Genomic DNA, 8471 nt, shown 5'->3' with positions numbered 1-8471 from the left:
AACGAAAATAAAACCTCTAAAAAAATGTATGATCAATCTTCAACCTTTTTATTCAAATTCATCTGAAAATATTAGACTATAGGTGAATCAGTCACACCACAAACAAAGGCAAAGTTGGAAAAAAACGGGGGAGAAGTACACCACTTTTGGGGGCACTTTGCAAAACAAGTTTAACACAGGGCCCCCAAAAAGCTAGAAACGGCTCTGCTTGCTGGTGTTTCTAAAAGTTGGAGGAGCTGCTGGACAACATGCACCTGCCATGGGGAGATGGCTGTATGTTGCCATGGAAAACATCTGATAAAGAGATTTGTTTGCAGCCTTTGTCCCATAGGAGATGAAGAAGAGAAAGTAAGTTACATTAAGTCGTGACATCAGTGTCATGATTTGACCTGCTGCGGAGTTTTGACTCTTATCATAATGTTATAACGTTATTGTCACTTCACTCACTGTAAATGTAAACGACTGGTGAAAATAAGAGGTGAAATAAGAACTGTTCATGCTACACAGAATGTAAGTTAGCAGGGTTTTTTCTTTCAACTATTGTCCCAAAATTCTTTTTTTTCATCCCCAATCCTTTTTTTCCCGCCCCAAGACAACGGGAGGTTCATAATCTTGAGCCCTAAGTGGAAAACTGTGACACCATTGACAGGACAGTGTATCGCGTCACCTTCATGCACAAGATTAACAAAACGGGGACTCACTCATGGAAAAACTGTAGTACACAGTACTGCTTGTGGTCCAAAACTTCACAGGAAACCTTATGTATCAAAATCATCTCAATTGGTAAACAATGTTCACTGATGGACACTGTTGTTCTATAAATGCAAAACTTTAATGTGACCTGACTGAGTTTCTCTGACTTTTTCACGTGTCATTTTCGAACTCCTGAGACAGAAAGTCAATGGGAGGGAAAAGAGTAATTAACACACTTTTCACTAAAATGGTTGATTTCATTTTTAACCCGTATTCTGGCAATCACAGAACATGATCCATGGTGTTCAGTAGCCTTCATTACTGGAGGATATTGGCATGCAGTTCTGTTTTAATGCATAAATTGGAGGAGCCGACTGGATTACATTTCACTGAAATTGTATTGTATAGGATTTCACTTGACTGATTGATTGATTAATTGAATGATTTATAATGGTGACTATCAAGAGTGTCTGTTTTACAGCGGCCATGTCAGAAACATGTTGCTCATGGGACATTTTCTCAAGTCATAAGCATGCAAAGGCAGGTGATGACAACAAGCTAAAGGCCATATCATAAATATGAGCAGGATGGCAGATGGAGGCTACAAAAACACAATGCATTTTAATGTTTACTTTTCCCCCCTGAGAGGTCATGTTGTGTACAAGGGAGGTGAAATTCAAGGCATGTTGCTATCTATAAAAATAATCATATTTTAAAGTTGAAATCTGCATTTATACAGTAGATTGTATTTGCCACTTGGGAGCAGTATCACAGGCTGCAAATACAACTATGACATTGCTGACTTTGTCAACAGGTTGTTGCTGGGCAGGTAGTCTGCAGGGGGATTAAGAAGGCTTTTTCACTGAAAATGTCTTCCTGAAAATTATGTTTCGTAGAACAAATCAAAGAGAAAATCAGAACAATGCGCTAATGCTAAATGGCTCTGTAGAGCTAAAGGGGGTTAAGTAGGAATTCATTTAAACAGCACTTTCAAAATTGAGCTGTTAATACTAAAAAATGTTGCTTAATGCTGGTTTAAAGGATTGATCCAAAAGACATGTCTTTGTGGCAGCCTATGATGACTGGTGATCACGTTAGGTATGTTTTCATAATAAACGTCCCAGAATTCCATTAAAAATAACACAAATTGTTAGTCTGGCTATCACCAGACGAAGCCAAGCTCAATAGATTTGAGATGGAGCGTTGGTCTGGGGAGTCTTCTCTGTATTTTCTCTGCACAAGAAACGTAACCAACGGGCGTTGTTCAAATGAGGCTGTGCGTGACGGACCGAGCTGCAGGGCAAAATCAAATCGCTAGGAGAGTGGGCGGGGTTTACCCAAACTAACAAATTGTATGGGACAAATACATCTCAATGTTGTCACTTAGCATCCTAGCCCCAACCAAAGTTAATGGTGTAAGCAAGTTTATTGACATTTAACTCTGGTTTTAGTAGCTATCCCTTCTTGCAGTTTTGTACACCTTTTGTATGTGTAGTTTGCAAGTTTGCAAATATAGTCTGGCAATTTGAGGCTAAGATGTTCACTTCAAGAACATAATTTTAGAGGTTACCTTTCTCAGAACTATGCGTGATTGTTTTAGCCACCAGTATACACTGTCTATCTTTACTAAGTGTCCTTCAGTCATTGTTTCATAACCTTCTCCAGATGTGGAGCAGATGTGTGTATTTCTCTTCAAGTCCGCACATGTCAGCAGCAAAATGGTAGCTCACAGCAAATGTCAGTGTTTGCAAATGGAAACAAACTGACAAATCTTGGATGGTTGGGTTTGAAATCATAGATAACAGTTTGTTCAGTGACCTCCTCCCCACCCTAGCTTAAAGTGTCCTGTTTGCAGCTGATCACGGAGCCAGCCTTCCTGATCAGCTCGTTCAGCATGTTTGTGTTGCTGGCTCCGATGTTGCTGCCCCAGCAGATGGCAGAGGAGAACAAAGCGCTGGCCACAACAGACTGGTAGAACATCTCCAACATTAAAAATTCATACTTCTGTAGGTGACATGACTCTGAGTTGTACTAGACGTCAGTGGTGTATAAGGTGAACAGAAAAGGAGACAGCACAGTCCCCTGTGGGGCCCCCGTACCACTTGCCACCACATTACACAGAACACGGTCCAGGCGGACAAACTGTGGTCTGCCTTTCAGGTAGTCAGTGATCCAGGGGACTGTGGACGCACCAACACCCATCACCCGCAGCTTCTCACCTAGTAGCAGTGGCTGGATGGTGTTGGATGCACTGGAGAAATCAACAAATGTGATTCTCACAGTGCCACAACCGCCATCCAGGTGCAGAAGATCTCGCTGCAGAAGATAGATGACAGCGTCCACTCCCAGACAAGGCTGGTAGGCAAACTGTAGAAGGTCCAGAGAAGATCTTACCTGCGGCCTCAGGAAGGCCAAGACCAGCCTCTTGAGCATCTTTACAAATACTGGTCCTTATATCCCATCCTTGAGGCATAATGGAGTCGACTTCTTGAGGATCAACAGCGGCACCCTCTGCAGGCTTAGGTTGAAGGGGGGGCAGACTACAGGGGATTGAGGGGGGAGGTGTGAGAGCAAAAGTGGGGGGTGAGGAGGCAATGAAGGGGAGTAGAGGGTTGGTGGACTGATAGAGGAGGCAGGGGACGGCTTTGAGCTAAACCTGTTAAAGTAACAGTTTAGCTTGTTTGTCTCCTCCTACCCCCACACCTGGTGATCTCTTTCATCCCTGTCCACACTTCCCTCATATTGTTCTGTTGGAGACTGGCCTCCAGCTTCCTCCTTTAGGAGTTTCTACACGCCCTCACTTTATCCCGCAGTTTGTGCTGTATTTCCCTTGTTTCCTGTCTGAAAAGGATTTTCAGGTGGTCTGGTAATCCACGGCTTGTGATTAGGAAAGCAGCGTACAGTCCGGGAGGGCATGGTGATGATTACATAGAATTTGATGCATTCTGTTATACAGTCTGTCATGTGATTGATGTCCTCCCCATATGGCTCACATAGCAGGCACCTGTCTGTAGACTCAAAGCAGTCCTGCAGTGCCTCCCCCGCCTCCTGAGTCCACCTCCTCACAGTCCTTGTGGGGACAGGCTGCCGATGGACAAGAGGAACATACATACAATAGGAGACAGCAAGACAAGGTTGTGATCTGATTTGCCAAGGGGGGACAGTGGCACTGTACTCATCCTCGGCATTTCCATACAGGAGATCCAGAGTTTTGTCTCGTGTGGAACAGTTAATATAAGTCTGGGAGGGATTTATCCAGTGAAACATGATTAAAATCACCAGTGATAATGATGAAGGCGTTGGGCTGCTGCATCTGGAGTTGGAGTGAATGACGTCAGCAGCTGCCTCCGCATCAGCAGATGGTAGAATGTTGACAACGATCACTATGACGGACATAAACTCCCCCGGTAAATAGTATGGACAAAACCCCACAGCCAACAGTTCATTGTTTGGGCTACAGAAACGTTCCTTCACATTCACATGTCTCCAGTGAAGAGTCCCTAGCTCTGCATCTATTATGGGTCCCACGTCTTCTTGCGTCTAGCAAATATTGCCTTGATCTTTTAAAAAAATAGCTTTGTCATATAGTAACTTGAAATCCACAAATATATATCATAGGCTAGCTCCATCTGTGGCTACCAGACAGACAAAAAACAGCTCCAGTGTTGGTTGACCAGCTGACATTTTTCCTTTGCCTAACTGTCAGAGTTGTGGGAATGCTTTGTGACAGGTGGCCTAAGATGACTGCAGATGCCTTTGTGGCCGCTGAACCTCATGCTTCAGCTGCACAAGCAGTCAGCACCATGTGAAAGCTATGCTAAGAAAATCACTGGAATGCACTCAACATCAATGCGCACACATTCCAGACAAATGCACACATCTGCATAAGATGAAACACATCCATTCAGCTCACAAGATGCCCACACGTAATTATTTTTTTAAAATATAAATTTAAATTGGATAATCAAATGGATAATCCATATTGTACTATGCTGTTGCCAATATGCAAACATGTTCACATGAGGGCACTAAGTAAGGCATACTGTAGCCTATATCCACAGTCCAGTGCTACCCGAGATTCCACCAGACGTCCCTCTTTTCGAACGGATGTCCGTCATCTTCCGCTTCATTTGTGTTGGCATTTTGAACTCCAGTGGATTTCTGAGGACTATGGTTACCTGCTCCTCAGATCTCTGCAAGGTAAATCCAGACAGCTATCTGTCCAATCTGACTTTTCTGGCTATGTCTGGCGCTTAGCTCCCCCCATGACCATTGTGATTGGTTTAAAGAAATGCCAATATAACAAGTCATGTTTTTCTCCCATTCCGAAATGTTGTGTGGACCAGCCAGACCCTCCTTCGCAGCACTTTGGAGGAAGGTCTGGCAATGCATTACTAGGGATACTGTAATGTAGAGCAGTCATTATTGCAAATAAACCCCGGACGCAAGATCCCACTTTTTGCACGGTTACCTACCAAATAAATCAAAACTTTTACACCAAATATTGATTTAAAAATGATTTAATTAATTTAAAAACTATGTTATTGCTTACGCTGAAGATAGAATTTTGTTACCTTTCTGCGGTTGGAACTGGGTGATGAGCTGTCTCGCTGAGACTGAGAAAAGAAACTTACAATACGTACAATATTAGTACATGGATTACATACATGGATTAAACATTACTTTTTGTAGCACCAGTATAAATATGAATGGTTCATGAGAACAGCATAAATAGATACAAAGCATGAGCATTTTCACTGACGTACTGTAGGTGGAGACCAATAATTCAAAGTGAATTATTGTTGGTATGAGTTTTGTGGGTGAGGAAAACGTCAGTAAGCAAATGTTAAAATACTGACTGCTACTCACATTATTTGTTGATGAACAAAATAATAATGTTAGAGGAAATAAATTAGAATTAGAAACAAACCAAAAAACCGAGATAATTGGATTCATGCCTTCAAATGTCACAGTTGTGCTGGCCTGCCTGCGCAAAATCTGCCAACTGATTCTCTTTTTTTCCTTTGTCATTTTGCTTGTGTGAACAAGCCAATTTTATTTAAAAAATACTGCCAGCAGTCATTGTAACCAGGAACAAACAAGAGCACACGGCTTCACTAAGTGAAGCAATGTGACAAGCACATGTCATAGTTACTTCTGTCTGTTCTGTCTAGTTTGATCTTTGGAAGAAAAAAAGCACTGCTTAATCTGTTTGCATTCCAGGTCAGTATGATTGGCCTGCCCGGGGGAGGAGACGCTGCCGCCTGCCATGGAACTCTCCGCCTCTCGCCGCCGCCGCAGCTCAGATTGCAGGTCAAAGGCGGCATATATACCATAAAATACATTCTCACATTTGCATTTACCTTGCTGTTTTTTTTTTCTCATTTCTTTCGTTTGAACATCCATAAGCAGCAGTCTGGCATCTTTAGTGCTGATCCTGCGCCACTGCACTCTGTCAATCTGCACTTGATTGCTCTTCCTTCATCCTTCAACAACCCGTATGTCTGTCACAGTAACTTGAAATTGAATCGTGAGAACTGATTGTAGAGATAGAGTTGAATTTTCAGTAAGACTCAAATTTTATTGGACTTCAGTTCAAAACAAATAAATTCAATTTCAAATTCTACTATTCAGATTCACTTTTTCAATGCAATGATTCAAATTAAACTACAATTTCAAATGATCTGAATCAAAATTTAGATTATCCATGCAATTATTCAAGTTAAGCAATTCAATTTCAAATATAAATTATTCAAATTCAGTTTCTGGTGGCACATATTTCAGCCAATAGAAATGGTCCATACCAGACAGATTAGGGCACACAGAATTGAATGCTACATTACAGACAGTAGGGAATGGTAGAACATGTACTTTTTGCATGTGTGAAATATAATGATAGTAGAATACACTGGCAGGAAATGGAAGATATACATAATATACCTGTACTTAAAGCGAAGGGTATGACAAGGGAGGGACTTGAAGCTTTATTCAATCAAAAGTAGGGAAGAACAGGAATACTTACAGAAGTAAGCAAGAAGAGGATGTGGTGTCAAGGACAAGGATCATTGAGACCCCACAAGGACATACAGGATGAAATGGATCATTATTTATAATGAAAAAGCATGTTGATGGAAAATGTGAATATTGCAATAAGCAAGAGATCTTAGAGCTTGTAATTATGTATTGTCCTAAATACCTTAAAGCCAGACAACAATGGATTTCACAACTTGGTGATAACCATATGGCATTAAATGTACATGATATACTGCAGAGAGGTTCTGGTGAAATTTGCTTTCATTTTTTGTTATAAATGTGAGGTTCACCTCTTGATCCACACTCCAGACCAGATGGTGGCGGTAATGCACCAAAAATCTGGTTACCAACCACCATAAAAAAACAGAAGAAGAAGAAGGTGGTTACGTGGTGGGTGTCACCCATAGATTGTATAACGGTCTATGGTGTCACCAAAGAGTATACTCTTTATGTCTTTGGGTGTCACTGCCTTAGGTGCAAAGTGCAGATTTGAGTCGCGCATGCTAAGATGTAAACGGTTTACGGCATAACGCGTCATACCCGATGAGAGTCAGAGTCAGACCGGTTCTGGTCGAGTGCAGAGGTTAGTTGCGCATGTTCAGACATAAACCATAGACCGTTTATATTAACGGTTTATGCCATGAACGGTTTACGACATAATTGTCATACTGAGATTTGTGAAATACATGAAATAATAAACTTTTTTCAATACAAACACTAACATAAGATGGAAATCATTTGAAAAACGTTTTAGCTATCTGTGGTTGTTTGTTTGCTACCGTTGGCTCAAAACACCATTCAACTGACATCTCTTTGTTGTGTTTGATTGGTCGCTTGTAGCAAATCTAGCAGTCTTTCAAAAACGTTGTAGCTATCTATGCTTGATTGATTGCTAAAGTTAGCTCAAAACGCCATTCAACTGACAACCTTTGTTGTGTTTGATTGCTAGCTTGTAGCCAGCGGTGAACGAACTTCGGTACGTACTGTAGGGCCATTTTTACTGTATTAACATTACAGAAGTCCCTCGTTAGCATCTTGTGTGTTACTTGTCGCAAAAGTGACGCATGCGCAACTCACCGCTTCACTCGTCTCGACTCAAATTTGCAATCGCCTCACATTGGGCAGTGACACTTCGTGTTCAGGAAGATAGCTAATCAGGTCCGAGTTCACATGCACAGTTTAATGCTAACGGGGGAGACGTTTTATCTATTTCCTGTTGTTTCCCCCCCATGGTGAGGTAGGTTCACTGACGTTAATAATGTATGTTAATAGCTGTTGATTCATGTATGTAGCTAGCGTACCATACGGTGTGTTGATTACAAGAGGCGTCTGTAACTTCCCAAGCTATAAGGGCCGTTACAGAGTCCACGCGAGTGACGCGCTCCCTTTCATAGTTTTCACAGCGGACGCAAGCAAGAGTATATGGATGCAGCCTGGAGCGTCCCATGTCATCCGTCCCGTCTCATGTGGTCCCGTGTCATGTGGAGTTGTGTCCAACGGTAAATCCAGAGGGTCAAAAATACGAAATTGCGAATAATTTTCCAGATGGAGTCACGGGTAAATTCGTGACCACATTTGTTGCAATCAATTGAAAAAACGTTAAAAACTGCAATTTTGCCATATATAGGCTATAGTCTGCTCATTTCTGAATGTTATGCTTGTGTTGACAAGATAAACGCAGACTATCGTCTGGAATAAAATAAGCCTGCCTCAACTATCATGAATAAAATAATTTTAATATTTGG

The 8471-nt window shown here is 41.7% G+C and overlaps 1 protein-coding gene across 2 annotated transcripts in view; it reads left to right on the top strand.

Moving 5' to 3' along the window:
* Positions 1-7289: 7289 nt before the first annotated feature.
* hykk.2 (hydroxylysine kinase, tandem duplicate 2) overlaps positions 7290-8471 on the top strand; it is an 8067-nt gene continuing 6885 nt past the window's right edge. Inside the window, exon 1 of one of the 2 annotated variants that reach the window (XM_032526530.1) lies at positions 7290-7309. The gene's annotated coding sequence lies outside the window, so the exon portion shown is untranslated. Of the gene's footprint in view, positions 7310-7541; positions 7964-8471 lie in introns of those variants that run through there. The other variant, XM_032526528.1, reaches the window with a different exon arrangement.

Source organism: Etheostoma spectabile, chromosome 9 (genome assembly GCF_008692095.1).
Source record: "Etheostoma spectabile isolate EspeVRDwgs_2016 chromosome 9, UIUC_Espe_1.0, whole genome shotgun sequence".
NCBI classification, from domain to species: Eukaryota; Metazoa; Chordata; class Actinopteri; order Perciformes; family Percidae; genus Etheostoma; species Etheostoma spectabile.
The sequence above is the reverse complement of the archived record's forward strand: the minus strand, read 5'-3'. Positions and strand labels throughout refer to the sequence as shown.